The following is a 17,732-nucleotide window of genomic DNA, read 5'->3' as shown; positions in this document are numbered from 1 at the left end:
GAAAATAAGAAGGCGACCTCTCTTACTCTATTTTTCTAAAGCATGTGCCTTACTTTATATGTCGACTTAGATTGAAGCTCCCAAAGTCAAGTACTTTGTTTTAGTACAAACATGTGAGAAGTTAAATAACTTTTATGAAAGTCACTCTCCTAAGTCCTAACCAAGTAAAACATCACTAGTATGGACCAAAAAAAAGCCTCTTGGCCGTCTTCGTCGTTGGTTTTAACTACTCAAAAGTCTTTCGAAAGTATTTATGTATAGAAAATTTGGAGTGGTCGTTAACTTAAAAGTTACCGTGTCAAACCAACAATTGTTATCATAGTAATTTCTTATTTGTGTAAGTTTTGGTGGACATAATTATTCCAAATATAAAAGATAATAAATATGTCATAAAATGATCGAGATATACAAACATGTGAAAAGTTAAATAACTTTTATGAGAGTCACTCTCCTAAGTCCTAACCAAGTAAAACATCACTAGTATGGACCGAAAATAAGCCTTTTGGCCGTCGTCGCCATTGGTTTTAATTACTCAAAAGTCTTTCGAAAGCATTTATGTAGAGGAAATTTGGAGTGGTCGTTAACTTAAAAGTTACCATGTCAAACCAACAATTGTTATCATAGCAATTTTTACCTACTATGATAATATAATTAAGATGCACGTGAGCTGACCCAATTAACAATATTTTTAAAGAAAATAAGAAGGCGGCCTCTCTTACTCTATTTTTCTAAAGCATGTACCTTACTTCATATGTCGACATAGATTGAAGCTCCCAAAGTCAAGTACTTTGTTTTAGTACAAACATGTGAGAAGTTAAATAACTTTTATGAGAGTCACTTTTCTAAGTCCTAACCAAGTAAAACATCACTAGTATGGACCAAAAACAAGCCTCTTGGCCGTCTTCGTCGTTGGTTTTAACTACTCAAAAGTCTTTCGAAAGAATTTATGTAGAGGAAATTTGGAGTGGTCGTTAACTTAAAAGTTACCGTGCCAAACCAACAATGGTTATCATAGCAATTTCTTATTTGTATAAGTTTTGGTAGACAGAATTATTTCAAATCTAAAAGATAATAAATATCTCATCGAGATATACAAACATGTGAAAAGTTAAATAACTTTTATGAGAGTCACTCTCCTAAGTCCTAACCAAGTAAACCATCACTAGTATGGACCAAAAACAAGCCTCTTGGCCATCGTCGCCGTTGGTTTTAATTACTCAAAAGTCTTTCGAAAGTATTTATGTAGAGAAAATTTGGAGTGGTCGTTAACTTAAAATTTACCATGTCAAACCAACAATTGTTATCATAGCAATTTTTACCTAATATGATAATATAATTAAGATGCGCGTGAGCTGACCCAATTAATAATATTTTTAAAGAAAATAAGAAGGCAACCTCTCTTACTCTATTTTTCTAAAGCATGTGTCTTACTTTATATGTCGACTTAGATTGAAGCTCCCAAAGTCAAGTACTTTATTTTAGTACAAACATGTGAGAAGTTAAATAACTTTTATGAGAGTCACTCTCCTAAGTCCTAACCAAGTAAAACATCACTAGTATGGACCAAAAACAAGTCTCTTGGCCGTCGTCGTCGTCGTTGGTTTTAACTACTCAAAAGTCTTTCGAAAACATTTATGTAGAGGAAATTTGGAGTGGTCGTTAACTTAAAAGTTACCGTGCCAAACCAACAATTGTTATCATAGCAATTTTTTATTTGTATAAGCTTTGGTAGACAAAATTATTTCAAATCTAAAAGATAATAAATATCTCATCGAGATATACAAACATGTGAAAAGTTAAATAACTTTTATGAGAGTCACTCTCCTAAGTCCTAACCAAGTAAACCATCACTAGTATGGACCAAAAACAAGCCTCTTGGCCATCGTCGCCGTTCGTTTTAATTACTCAAAAGTCTTTCGAAAGCATTTATGTAGAGGAAATTTGGAGTGGTCGTTAACTTAAAAGTTACCATGTCAAACCAACAATTGTTATCATAGCAATTTTTACCTACTAAGATAATATAATTAAGATGCGCGTGAGCTGACCTAATTTATAATATTTTTAAAGAAAATAAGAAGGCGACCTCTCTTACTCTATTTTTTTAAAGCATGTACCTTACTTTATATGTCGACCTAGATTGAAGCTCCCAAAGTCAAGTACTTTGTTTTAGAACAAACATGTGAGAAGTTAAATAACTTTTATGAGAGTCACTCTCCTAAGTCCTAACCAAGTAAAACATCACTAGTATGGACCAAAAACAAGCCTCTTGGCCGTCATCGTCGTTGGTTTTAACTACTCAAAAGCATTTATGTAGAGAAAATTTGGAGTGGTCGTTAACTTAAAAGTTACCGTGTCAAACCAACAATTATTATCATAGCAATTTCTTATTTGTGTAAGCTTTGGTGGACATAATTATTTCAAATATAAAAGATAATAAATATCTCATAAAATGATCGAGATACACAAACATGTGAAAAGTTAAATAACTTTTCTGAGAGTCACTCTCCTAATTCCTAACCAAGTAAAACATCACTAGTATGGACCAAAAATAAGCCTTTTGGCCGTTGTCGCCGTTGGTTTTAATTACTCAAAAGTCTTTCGAAAGCATTTATGTAGAGGAAATATGGAGTGGTCGTTAACTTAAAAGTTACTATGTCCAACCAACAATTGTTATCATAGCAATTTTTACCTACTATGATAATATAATTAAGATGCGCGTGAGCTGACCCAATTAACAATATTTTTAAAGAAAATAAGAAGGCGGCCTCTCTTACTCTATTTTTCTAAAGTATGTACCTTACTTTATATGTCGACATAGATTGAAGCTCCCAAAGTCAAGTACTTTGTTTTAGTACAAACATGTGAGAAGTTAAATAACTTTTATGAGAGTCACTCTCCTAAGTCCTAACCAAGTAAAGCATCACTAGTATGGACCAAAAACAAGCCTCTTGGCCGTCGTCGTCGTTGGTTTTAATTACTCAAAAGTCTTTCGAAAGCATTTATGTAGAGAAAATTTGGAGTGGTCGTTAACTTAAAAGTTACTATGTCCAACCAACAATTGTTATCATAGCAATTTTTACCTACTATGATAATATAATTAAGATGCGCGTGAGCTGACCCAATTAATAATATTTTTAAAGAAAATAAGAAGGCGGCCTCTCTTACTCTATTTTTCTAAAGTATGTACCTTACTTTATTTGTCGACATAGATTGAAGCTCCCAAAGTCAAGTACTTTATTTTAGTACAAACATGTGAGAAGTTAAATAACTTTTATGAGAGTCACTCTCCTAAGTCCTAACCAAGTAAAGCATCACTAGTATGGACCAAAAATAAGCCTCTTGGCCGTCGTCGTCATTGATTTTAACTACTCAAAAGTCTTTCGAAAGCATTTATGTAGAGAAAATTTGGAGTGGTCGTTAACTTAAAAGTTACCGTGTCAAACCAACAATTGTTATCATAGCAATTTCTTATTTGTGTAAGCTTTGATGGACATAATTATTCCAAATATAAAGCTAATAAATATCTCATAAAATGATCGAGATATACAAACATGTTAAAAGTTAAATAACTTTTATGAGAGTCACTCTCCTAAGTCCTAACCAAGTAAAATATCACTATTATGGACCGAAAACAAGCCTCTTGGTCGTCGTCGCCGTTGGTTTTAATTACTCAAAAGTCTTTCGAAAGCATTTATGTAGAGGAAATTTGGAGTGGTCGTTAACTTAAAAGTTACCGTGCCAAACCAACAATGGTTATCATAGCAATTTCTTATTTGTATAAGCTTTGGTAGACAGAATTATTCCAAATATAAAAGATAATAAATATCTCATAAAATGATCGAGATATACAAACATGTGAAAAGTTAAATAACTTTTATGAGAGTCACTCTCCTAAGTCCTAACCAAGTAAAACATCACTAGTATGGACCGAAAACAAGCCTCTTGGCCGTCGTCGCCGGTTTTAATTACTCAAAAGTCTTTCGAAAGCATTTATGTAGAGGAATTTTGGAGTGGTCGTTAACTTAAAAGTTACCATGTCAAACCAACATGGTTATCATAGCAGTTTTCACTTGTTGACACTTAACTATTAAACTAGTTTATATATATGTGTAATTGATGAAAATAAATATTAGTACATTGATACAATATATAGTTGAATTCAAAATTTGCTTAATGAATTTAGTGTAATTACTTTTATACTAGTATTTATAGTTATAAATATTTTGTTATTTATGATACAAATATGTTATGTTGTTGTATCTCATCTAGCATCTCTTTGTAAACTCTACATTCATAATGTCATTATACAAACAAACAAAAAAATAGTTCTTCATTTAAAGTTGATCAAAATTATAGACAAGCCAAATAAACTTCTTCTTGTGTAAAACAATTGTCTGGATTCTTATTGATTTAAGTCTATTCCCTTATTTGCACGTTCATCCAATACCAAATAAAAGTTAATACTATATATCCTAAACTCACCCCGAATGCACTCTGCTAATAACAATTTTGAAATTTCAAGAGTTCACAATGTTGAGGTCAATTTTTCAAAATTATGGGGGGGGGGGGGTGCAAATTCACATAGTATGGTTATAACTTAATTTATTTCTAAAATAATACCATATTAACTCAGACTTCTAGAAATTTAAAGTTAAGATTAAATTAACAGAAAAAGGAGAACATGCATTGGTGATGAATGTTCAAGATTTTTAGGTAATCAATTATTGGTAATTTGGAGGAAAAAAAATACTATATACCTTAGAGGCTAAGAACTAAAAAAAACTTTAATGGCCACGTGCTAAACTCCAAAAGTATATTTATAAAAACTGGTCAAATAAGGAAAAAAGTTAATAAGGTAAATTTTAATTGAATTTGAAGTCATAAATATTATGATCTTCTTAAGTAAAATTTTAGTGGATTTTGAAGTCCTAAATATTAGGAAAATAAAATGACTATTTTGTCTAGTGTGAAATTAAGTAAAAAAGGTGAACGACATTTTGATAGGGACTTCGTGCTTTTAACATATATATATATATATAAACAATTCACGCAGATATTGACAGAAAGCGGGATCAAGTACAAGTTGAGACATAAATATTGATTAGTTGCTTTTAGATGAAAGGTTCCATCTAAAAGTGTATTTGAGTGCTGTGGCCAATGAAGAGTGTATTTGAGGAGTTAAGGGTTATTTTAAAAAAATTTAGGATCTATAAGAACACACACCATAATTAATGGGGTTTCTTACGTACAAAGATATAGGAATAGAAGCTTTTCCAGCTCACTTGTTTTACGTGGAGACAAAACCATAACAAGTTGTAAATTTTACGTTTGAAATAAATTCAGTAGGAAAACTAGAAATATGATTGCAATACTAGTCTAACAATTCGGTTGAAGAATACAACTTATGGCATTGATAAGCATAACTTGCTAATTGCTATTAGCTAAATAAATTTGGACATTTGGTTGAACCTCACCGAATTTTCACATTTTACTCGTCCCATTATTCTGGTTATGACAATTGATTCACAAATTTCTAAATTTTATAGTCATCATTTTTTCTCTTGGAAGAGATGGATATATCAGCGCAATAAGCTTCAGAAAGTAAGAATATACACGAAAAAATGTATTATTTCTTGAGCTGTGAGAACCGTTTCATTTAAAATGTTAAATTTGTTATTGAATTCGGAGAACAATCTCATTTATTTATATCGTATATCCTCTCTACGCTCTTTCACGCTGACATTTAATCTTTTTTCAAGTTAAGTTAAGCATTCAAGGGTATTTGGTTTTATGGCTGACTGGAGATTTTAAACTCTCAACCTTTGCCTACTTTGATACCACATAATATAAGTTGCTACATTTAAAAATTTAAACTATTAAAATTAGATATTATTAATTGTGAAACATGTCATTTGAATATTTATTTATTTATTTGTATAAGTGGGTTGGACAATAGTCCCTTATTGGCTATTGCCTTCACAAATCATTTCAAACATTTTGATTATAAGGTGTCAAAATTAACACATAAAAACTTCAATCTATTCAATACGTCTAAGTTTAAGCGGGTTGATAATAAATATATTAATTTTTAGTTGATTTGTTCAAATGTGTGAATGAACTTTAGACTACCTAAATCGTGTGAAAAAAGTTAGATTTCTTTTATTGCATTTTAGGTATATTTCGCGCCGGATTTTTACATGCTTTGCCTCTATATCCAAAAAAGAAGTTTTCGCTCGAATGATTAGACAATTTATAAGAAACAAACAAAGAATGGAATATAATATTGAGTTAAACATACTAAGTTATAATTCATGCTAGTTAATTTGCCCCCGCTACGCGCGATAAAATATACCTTTTGTATATATAATGGAGACATAAGATATAAAAAATAAAATAACAAAAAATAAATTTAAAATAAAGATATAATTGTAAGACATGAATTATTACAAAAAATAAAAACAAGTGTACAACAAAAATACATATGAACACATAAAATAGAAAACATAAATACAAATGAAAGCATCACCTACTTTCTCTTAGAGATTTATAATTAACGGCCCTCTTATAGAGAAAAGTGTAATATAAATTGTCTAGCATCCTTTTCGATTTAAAGGTTGTTAAGTTCAGTTCATAAACAATAGTATTAGTGATTTTATTTAGAGTTAACATTTTGGGCTTTTTTCACTTTTAGCATGCGCTAGAAACTATTTACATTCAGTAGCTAAAAAATTATATAAAATTTATATCTTTTTTGTATGTAACATGCATAATGTATGTGTGTGTATATATACATACATACAATTTTCGGCTATTATTTTAAAAGCGGTTATACAATGTCATTTTTCCAACATTTTTCACTATTGGAGACTCTAAGTTCTCTCCCTTCCACTCATGTATGATTACTATTCATAGATGACACTTATTATGATTCAATAATGTGCCACACGGAGATCGAAAATAAAAGCAAAGGAATTATCTATCACGTCAAAATAAAGACAAAGACCAAATAATGTGTTTATTATATCTCGGAAGTCCAGTAATTAATATAACAAAAAAAATTGTCCGGAGACATTTATAGACACATAGTTACAATGAATTGTGAAATATAGCATCATATTATTGTTTCCGATATAATATTAGTTATTGCGATAGTATTTGTAAAACCACATATTGGAAAAATAAGTTTGTTGGTTCAAAAAATGTGTCGCCTTAACATTTTCACCGGGAAAAAAAGACGAAAAAGGAAAACTGAAGAAAAGTATAAAACGAAAATATTAATTACCGGGAGATCCCGAAGGGGAAAAAAATTATCTATCATCACCACTGTTTAAATGGCATAAAACCTGCGAAAAGCAAAAACTATCATCGGATGCTACTTTGGCAAGTTTTTTTCTTTCTGCAATATTATCCATGTACTTAAATTGACACCTACAAAAATTATAAGACAAAAAGATAACCGGGAAAAAAGAAAAGAAAATAGTTAAAGACTAATAAATTCTCTCTATCATAAAAAAAACGTGTGTGTAAGAAAAAACCGCTCTCAGTCTCATCCAGCGCACGTTAGAGTGCATGTGCTAACGTACGCCAACTGCCATGGGGAGGGGACGGCCGAAGAAAATTGCAACCACGAGCCAAGTAACTCATTACACAGGAACGAGCACTCCAATTCTGAGGAATGAGAGCAATATGGTTAGAGATCAAGGGGAAGCTCCAATGGAACAGTGGCCGCCATTGTCAACCACGAAGGAAGGTATGAAAACTCCACTGGATAAAGGCAATCATAGTGGTAAAGTAGTTGTTGATGGTCCGATGATACATGCAAGCCCTAATGTAAGCAAAAATGTGACAATTGGTAAGAGTTCTGCACCAATTATTGGTGAACTAGGGGAAAAAGGGACTACATCAGAGATAACTCAACCTCAAATGAATTTACCTCCTGTAGAGGCTGATAAAGGGCAGAAACAGTGGGCAAATCTATTCGTGGGATCGAATTTTACAGCAAAAGGTATGGATCTGAGTTTTATTGCACCAACTATCAAAAATGGTGAGGTGATTGTGGAACTCTGCAAGGAAGAAATTGAGAAGGAGACTCAGAAGTGGAAGCAAGTGTTAATTCTGTATGTTGTTGGAGGAAGTCCAACAATAGGTGTCATGGAAAGGTACATTGCTAGTATGGAACTTTGTAGCAAAGCCTAAGGTGTATTTTCACAATAATGGATATTTTGTGGTTCGTTTCAATTCTATTGAAGATAGAGATGAAGTATTGTATTCACGATCTCACATGTTGAATAACAAGCCTATCATTGTCAAAATGTGGTCTGTTGATTTTGATTTCAATAAAAAGGTGCTTCAAACTATACCAGTGTGGGTCAAGTATCCTAATTTGCCTTTGAATTGCTGGGGATATAGGTCACTAAGTAGGATAAGTAGTGGTTTGGGAATCCCTCTATATGCTTGTCACGACCCGAAATTTTCCACCGACGGGACCGTGATGGCGCCTAACATTTCACTTGCTAGGCAAGCCAACGTTAGAAAAATCGTTAAACCAATTCCTTATTTCCATTCAGTAAATAATAATAATTAACTAAGATGAAATATAATAAGTGCGGAATATCATAAAATTGTATTAATTACTACCACCCGGATCTGGAGTCATAATTCACGAGCATTCTAGAATTTACTACAAGTAATAGTCTGAAAGAAATACAATTGTCTGAATGAAAGAAAATAGTAGGCCATAAAAGATAGACCGGGACTTCAAGGTCTGTGAACGCCGACAGATCTACCTTGAGTCTCCGGACAACGGACCAGTAGCAAACCTCGATCAACTTGAGCCGATATCAAAATCTGCACAGAAAGTGCTTAGTGCAGCATCAGTACAACCGACCCCTTGTACTGGTAGTGACGAGGCTAGGACAAGACACCTACATATAACCTGAATAGTATAATTATGCTAGTGGCAACAACAGTAAATAAAGCAATAACGCAAAAATAATGGGAAGGGGACATACAATGGGGGAATACAATATAAAGAGTGAGAATAATAAAAAGACAGAATTAAACAGAAAATCCTTAAATGAATTGAGCAATTAAAACAGCAAAGGAAAATTGCACGACATCACCCTTCGTGCTTTTACTCTCAACCTCACCAAATAAATAAATAGAACGGCACGGTATCACCCTTCGTACTTTTACTCTCAACCTCACCAAATAAATAAATAGAACAACACGGCATCACCCTTCGTGCTTTTCACTCTTCCTCACAATATAGATAATGCATGCACGGTATCACCCTTCATGCTTTTCACTCTTCCTCACAATATAAATAATGCATGCACGGCATCACCCTTCATGCTTTACACTCTTCCTCACAATATAAATAATGCATGTACGACATCACCCTTCGTGCTTTACACTCCTCCTTACCAATCACCAAATCAATAACAATGGATAGATAAGAGTATCATAAAGAAACCAGTATTTTACCCATAATCAATAACACAATGTAATCTCAACCTTGAATCAATATTCGAAAGTTACCAAATCTCAGTGAAATCAGATATGAGTCACCCATCATTTTAAATAACCCGATAAGCATGGATAGTAGAATTTAAGGCTACAAAATAGACAAGAATAGAATTTCACTCGCATGCTATGACTCGATAATGACGCATAGATGCTCGTCACCTCACCTATACATCGTATTTAACAACCAAACACGTAGCAAATAAACACATAATACTTATTCCCTTAAGCCAAAGTTAGACACGACACTTACCTCGCTCTGAAGGCCACTTAATTCTCAATCACAGCTTTTCCTTTGGAATTCACCTCCAAATCACTCGTATCTATTCAAAAATGACTCAATAATATCAAATATTGCTAAAGGAATCAATTATTTTTCATAAATTAAATTTCCCAAATTTTCCTCCAAAAAGTCAAAAAATCGACCCCGGGCCCGCTTGGTCAAAAACCGAGGTTCGGACCAAAATCCTTTTACCCATTCACCCCCAAGCCCGAATATGTAATTAGTTTTGGAATCTGATCTCAAATTGAGGTTTAAATCCCCAAATTTCCGAAATCCCTAGTTTCTACCCTAACCCCTAATTCTACCATGAAAACTCTAGATTTTAGGTTTAAAATTCAAGAAATATAACGGGTAATTGAAATAAAATGGTTTAGAATCACTTACCAACAATTTAGGGAAGAAATGGCTCTTGAAAAATCGCCTCTCACCATTTGGTTTTTGAGAAAATAAATTTTTGGCTAAAATCCCGTTTTTGGATTCTGTTAAGTGCTGGGCGACAGTGTTCATCGCGTTCGCAAGAGCACTGTCGCGTTAGCGAAGGGTACTGCTGCCAAGCCTTCGTGTTCGCGAGGCCCAGCTCGCGTTCGCGATGGTTACTCCCCCTGGCCTTCGCGTTCGCGAGTCATTGCTCGCGTTCGCGATGAAGAAACGGCTGACTCCCCCTCCCCAATGCCTAACACTACGCGTTCGCGATGGGTTTGTCGCGTTGGCGAAGGGTAACACCCCCATCGCTTCGCGTTCACGACCAAGCCTTCACGTTCGCTAAGAAAAAATCTTCAGCTGCCCAGTTTACTCTTCGTGTCCGCGAGAGTACCTTCGCGAACGCGAAGAAGGACATGCCAGAACATCTGTTGCAGCAAAATACTAGATTTCCAAAGTCCACAACATTCCGTGGCCTATTCGAAACTCACTCGATCCCTCGGGACTCCAAACCAAATATGCACACAAGTCTAAAAATATCATATGAACTTGCTCGCGTGATCAAATCGCCAAAATAACACCTAGAACTACGAATTTGGCACCAAATCAAATGAAATTCTCAAGAACACTTTAAAATTTATATTTTCTCAACTGGACGTCCGAATCACGTCAAATCAACTTTATTTCTCACTAAATTTCACAGACAAGTCTTAAATATCATAATGAACTTGTACCGGGCTCTGAAACCAGAATATGGACCCGGAACTACCAATGCCAAACATCAATCAATTCTTAAAAATAATTAATTTTCATCAAAAATTCATAACTTGAGCTAGGGACTTCCGAATTCGATTCCGGGCATACGCCCAGATCTCATAATTCGATACAGACCTACCTGGACTGTCAAAGTACGGATCTGGGCCCTGTTACCAAAAATATTGATTGAAGTTAACTAAAATCAACTTTTAAGGTAAAAATTCTTATTTTCATTAGTTTTTAACATAAAAGCTTTCCGAAAACCTGCCGGGACTGCGCACGCAAATAGAGGAGGGTAAAAATAAGATATTTTAAGGCTTAAGAGTGCATATTCGAGTTCTAAAATATAAGATAACTTTTTGGGTCATCACAATATTGATGCTTGTACTACTCAAGTTGATAGGATCTCCTATGCAAGAGTATTGGTGGAAATAGATGTTACTAAAAATTTGCCTAGGTCCATCAAGGTGACTGATCCAAATGGGAGGGAGTTTATTCAAGAAATAGCATATGATTGGGTCCCTGAGTTCTGTACTAAATGTATGCAAGTTGGCCACAAATGTAGAGTAGATGAGCAGCTAAGACCAAAACTGAAGGCTAAGAATGCAAAGCAGAAACAGGAATGGCAACCTAAACGTGTACCCAAAGTGCAGGAAACTGTTGCTAAGGAGCAATCGAAGTTGATAGAGCCTAATATTGAAGGAAATGCTAGCACTATTACATTGGTTGCTAGTGCTGGTATAGGAGCACTGAAAGGAAATAAAGAACAAGTGTGGCGGACTGTTATAAGAAAGTCAGTAGGTAGAAGTAGAGAGAGGCAACCAGTTGATGTAGTCAATGTGCTTAATGGTTTTAATCTTCTCACAGAGTCTAAACTGCAGCTAGCAATGCCAAGACAAATGGAGGAAGGAACAAGTAAACATCAAGGTAATAATAGGCAGGAAGGGACTATGCAACCCATTTTCATACGTGTATAAAGTTAGTAGCTTGGAATATAAGGGGCTTAAATAAAGCTCCTAGACAAAAAGAGGTGAAGTGGTTCATTCGAAGTAACAAAGTACATATGATTGCATTGTTAGAACATAAAATAAAAGAACAGATGGCTATGCAAATTATAAGGAAAATTACACCTGGATGGGCATGCTTAGACAACTATGAATATAGTAGTAGAGGAAGAGTATGGTTGCTATGGGATTCAAGTGAAATAAACTGCATAGAGTTGTGTAGAACTTCTCAAATTATACACACTTCAGTTTGTGTTAGGATATTGGATATGACGTTCACTTTTACAGTTGTATATGGATTACATAGTTTGGAAGATAGAAGAAGTCTGTGGGGGGTGAACTGACAAGATTACACTCTATACAACATGGGCCATGGTTGATAATTGGGGATTATAATGCCATTAGATCAGGGAAAGATAGACCAATTGGTAATCATGTGCAGGAACTGGAGGTTAGAGACTTCAGTGAGTTTATTGAAAGCACTGGATTAACAGAAATGAAAACTAGTGGAATGAGCTTTACATGGACAAATTGACACACTTATAGCAAGATTGATAGAGCTTTGATTAATGCTGAATGGATGCTGGACATGCCACACTTAGAGGTATGGATTATGGATCCACATTATTCTGACCATTCCCCACTGAGTATAGCATTGGAGGAGGATGAAGATTGTAGTCCTAAACCATTCAAATTTCTAAATTATCTAGCTGAACACGATGAGTTTATAAAGATAGTAAGTGAAGCATGGGAGAGGCCACAGGAACAAAACAATATGAGGAATGTCTGACAGAAACTAAAAAGAGTGAAGCAGGCTATGAAGGTGTTAAATAATAATGAGTATAATATTATTGGTGATCGGATCAAGGTATGTAGGCAATGACTAATTGCTTTGCAAGAACAAATGAAGGATCCTGGTCAATCTGAGGCCCTAGTAGCTGATGAAAAAGAAATAAAAGTATAGTTGGAGAAATGGTTAGGGGTGGAGGAAAGTATTATGAGGCAGAAGTCAAGAGTAAAATGGTTAAAGCTAGGTGATGCCAATACAACATATTTCTTTGCAAATATGAAAAATAGATACAGTCAGAACAAGATCAGAAGATTAATAAAGTGTAATGGGGATACAGTGCAAACAAGGCAGGGAGTTGAGGAGGAAGTGACATGGTTCTACTAACAACTATTAGGTTCCTCAGCAAATGAGTTGCCTGCTATTAATCCAGCTGTCATGAGAGATGGTCCTATGGTGAATAGGGTGCAACAACTGCAACTGATAGCAGAGGTATCAAAGGAGGATATATATCATGCTCTAAAAGGCATAAGTGACAACAAAGTCCCTGGGTGTGATGGTTTCAATGTTTTATTCTTCAAGAAAGCTTGGCCTGTAGTAGGAGATACAATTACAGATGCAATAATGGAGTTCTTCTCAAGTTCAACTATGTGCCAGCCTATAAATTGTACAACAATAACACTTGTACCTAAGGTGAAAAATCCTTCTAAAATTATTGAGTACAGGCCAATATCATGTTGCACACTACTTTACAAGCTTATATCTAAGGTCCTAACTAATAGATTACAAGGAGTGATGGATGGGCTGGTGGATAAAAGTTAGTCAGTTTTTGTTCCTGGTAGACTGATAAATGACAACATAATACTTAGTCATGAGTTAGTTAAAGGGTATGGCAGAAAAGGTGTTTCTCCTAGATGTATGATAAAAATAGATATGAAGAAGGCTTATGACTCAGTTGCGTGGGGTTATTTAGAGCAAGTGTTGACATATCTGCAGTTGCCAAGGAGATTTGTGCAATGGATTATGAGATGTATAAAAACAGTCTCATATTCCATCATCATTAATGGGCAGCCTACTAGGCCATTTCAAGCTAAGAAAGGATTGAGACAGGGAGATCCACTATCTCCTTATCTATTTGTATTGGTTATGGAGTATCTGACAAGATTATTAAAGACATTCAAGAGGGACCCTAACTTCAATTACCATCCTAAATGTGGAAAAATGAACATAGTGCAACTGAGCTTTGCTGATGACTTATTGTTGTTCTGTCGAGGTGATGCTATATCTGTTCAGCTACTGTTTCAGTGTTTTCAGAAGTTTTCAAAGGCATAAAGGTTAGTGGCAAATGCTGATAAAAGCTCCATATTTTTTGGCGGAGTGCATGATGACAAGCAACAGGAGATTTTACAAGTTCTAGGCTTTGTGAAAGGAACATTACCAGTTAGATACTTGGGAGTGCCTCTCAGCTCTAAGAGATTATTATTGGTGCAGTGCCAGCCTCTACTTGAAAAGATGTTAGGGAGAATTCAATCTTGGACATCAAAGTTTCTGTCCTATGCAGGAAGAATTCAGCTAATTAAGAGTGTGCTATTCTCTATCCAAGTGTTCTGGTCTCAAGTATTTTTGCTGCCAAAGAAACTGATTCAACTCATTGAAAGAGTGTGTCGAACATTTCCATGGACTAGGGGTGTGGAAGTATCAAAGAAAGCTTTATTGTCATGGGATAGTTTGTGTAAGCCTAAAGCAATAGGTGGCTTAAATTTGCTTGATATAGAGGCATGGAACAAGGCAGCTATATGCAAACTTCTATGAAATTTATGCAAGAAAAAAGATAAGATGTGGGTGCAATGGATACATGTGTACTACAAGAAACAGTATTCACTGTGGAGCATTGAGCCAAAGCAAGCTTCTTGGATGGTACAGAAGATTCTGAAAGGCAAACAATATTTTGAGGAAGTTGGTTATACAGAGGAGGATGTAGAGGAAATAAGAAGCTTCTCCACTAAGACTATGTATGTGAAGATTCGAGGTGAATTTGCTAGAGTGCCATGGAGGAAACTGGTGTACAACAATGCTGGATTGCCAAAATAGATCTTTACAGTATTCCTAGCTGCACATCGAAGGCCGCTGACTAAAGACAAATTGAGGGGATGGGGTTATGTGGAAGATGCAACCTGTTCATTATGTAACAATGAGGAGGAAACCATTGATCACTTGGTCTTTAGCTGTCCTTATTCTTCAAGAGTATGGATAGCAATGCTGCGATGACAAGGGATTCATAGGCAAGCAATGACATGGACTAATGAAATTGAGTGGGCAGAAAGATACTATAAGGGTAGGAGCACAACAACTGAACTGTATAAACTCATTCTGGCAGGTAGTATGTACTATATATGGCAAGAGAGGAATGACAAAATTTTCAAAGGTGACCAACGATCAGAAGCAGTGCTAAGCAAAGTAATAACACAAGATGTGCATGGTCGAGGAGCTAGTAAACATCGACTACAACGAAAATTGATGGAACTTAACTACTATCCTAATGTATAGTTAGATGTCATTTCTAGTAGTTTAGTAGTTAGAACTGAGGACAGTGAATTGAATGGCTAAAATCTGGGGCTTATGTCAAGATTAAGCTTGATCACAGCTTGTAAATATTACTGGTAAATGAAAATTTCTTAATTACCAAAAAAAAAATAGGGACCAATCCCCCAAGATATACCGAACTTATTTTAAATTGGAGATTTTCCCCGTATCAAACTTGGTAAGGGACAACATATTGGAGATATATTCATTAAACATCATGCAAAAAGATTTGTATGATATCAATCGGCCATCCACTAAAGAGATTGATTAACTAAATCTTGAAAGATGACAAATGAAAATTTAAGACAAAAAATCTCTTTCAGTTGCCATCTGAACATTGAAGAAGCATAATTTTCTCTCCATTGTATTGTGATGAGACATTAGATCTCATATGTAACTGCAAGAAGTTCGTTAAAATGTGGCAATTGGATTGTCTTGGGAATAAACAGTTGTTTTTATTTAATAGTAATAACTTTTTTAGTTATCTTCATTGGATGTTCATGAAGGGACATGACTTTTGGATTTCATAAATAATTGAAATGAAAAGAATAAGTGGGTAATAATGTAGAAAATGAAGAAAAAAGATTAATAGCTTTCTTGACATATGCGAGGTGCCAAGTGACCTTCTATAGTCCCTCCATTATATATATAGATTTTTTGGTGGAGTGCATGATGACAAGCAACAAGAGATTTTACAAGTTCTAGGCTTTGTGAAAGGAACATTACCAGTTAGATACTTGGGAGTGCCTCTCAGCTCTAAGAGATTATCATTGGTGCAGTGCCATCCTCTACTTGAAAAGATGTTAGAGAGAATTCAATCTTGGACATCAAAGTTCCTGTCCTATGCAGGAAGAATTCAGCTAATTAAGAGTGAGTTATTCTCTATCCAAGTGTTCTGGTCTCAGGTGTTTTTGCTGCCAAAGAAACTGATTCAACTCATTGAAAGAGTGTGTCGAACATATCTATGGACTGGGGGTGTGAAAGTATCAAAGAAAGCTTTGTTGTCATGGGATAGCTTGTGTAAGCCTAAAGCAGTAGGTGGCTTAAGTTTGCTTGATATAGAGGAATGGAATAAGGCAGCTATATGCAAACTTCTATGAAATTTATGCAAGAAAAAGGATAAAATGTGGGTGCAATGGATACATGTATACTACAAGAAACAAAATTCACTGTGGAGCATTGAGCCAAAGCAAGCTTCTTGGATGGTACAGAAGATTCTGAAAGCCAAACAATATTTTGAGGAAGTTGGTTATACAGAGGAGGATGTAGAGGAAATAAGAAGCTTCTCCATTAATACTATGTATGTGAAGATTCGAGGTGAATTTGCTAGAGTAACATGGAGGAAACTGGTGTACAACAATGCTGGATTGCCATAATGGATCTTTACAGTATTCCTAGTTGCACATCGAAGGCTGCCGACTAAAGACAAATTGAGGGGATGGGGTTATGTGGATGATGCAACCTGTTCATTATGTAACAATGAGGAGGAAACCATTGATCACTTGTTCTTTAGCTGTCCTTATTCTTCAAGAGTATGGATAGCAATGCTGCGATGACAAGGGATTCATAGGCAAGCAATGACATGGACTAATGAAATTGAGTGGGCAGAAAGATACTATAAGGGTAGGAGCACAACAACTGAACTGTATAAACTCATTCTGGCAGGTAGTCTGTACTATATATGGCAAGAGAGGAATGGCAGAATTTTCAAAGGTGAACAACGATCAGAAGCAGTGCTAAGCAAAGTAATAACACAAGATGTGCATGGTCGAGGAGCTAGTAAACATCGACTACAACGAAAATTGATGGAACTTAACTACTATCCTAATGTATAGTTAGATGTCATTTCTAGTAGTTTAGTAGTTAGGACTGAGGACAATGAATTGAATGACTAAAATCTGGGACTTATGTCAAGATTAAGCTTGATCACAGCTTGTAAATATTACTGGTAAATAAAAATTTCTTAATTACCAAAAAAAAAAAAAAATAGGGACCAATCCCCCAAGATATACCGAACTTATTTTAAATTGGAGATTTTCCCCGTATCAAACTTGGTAAGGGACAACATATTGGAGATATATTCATTAAACATCATGCAAAAAGATTTGTATGATATCAATCGGCCATCCACTAAAGAGATTGATTAACTAAATCTTGAAAGATGACAAATGAAAATTTAAGACAAAAAATCTCTTTCAGTTGCCATCTGAACATTGAAGAAGCATAATTTTCTCTCCATTGTATTGTGATGAGACATTAGATCTCATATGTAACTGCAAGAAGTCCGTTAAAATGTGGCAATTGGATTGTCTTGGGAATAAACGGTTGTTTTTATTTAATAGTAATAACTTTTGTAGTTATTTTCATTGGATGT

The sequence above is a fragment of the Nicotiana tabacum genome, chromosome 22, assembly GCF_000715075.1.
Source record: "Nicotiana tabacum cultivar K326 chromosome 22, ASM71507v2, whole genome shotgun sequence".
Lineage (NCBI taxonomy): Eukaryota > Viridiplantae > Streptophyta > Magnoliopsida > Solanales > Solanaceae > Nicotiana > Nicotiana tabacum.
Note: the sequence above shows the minus strand (reverse complement) of the source record.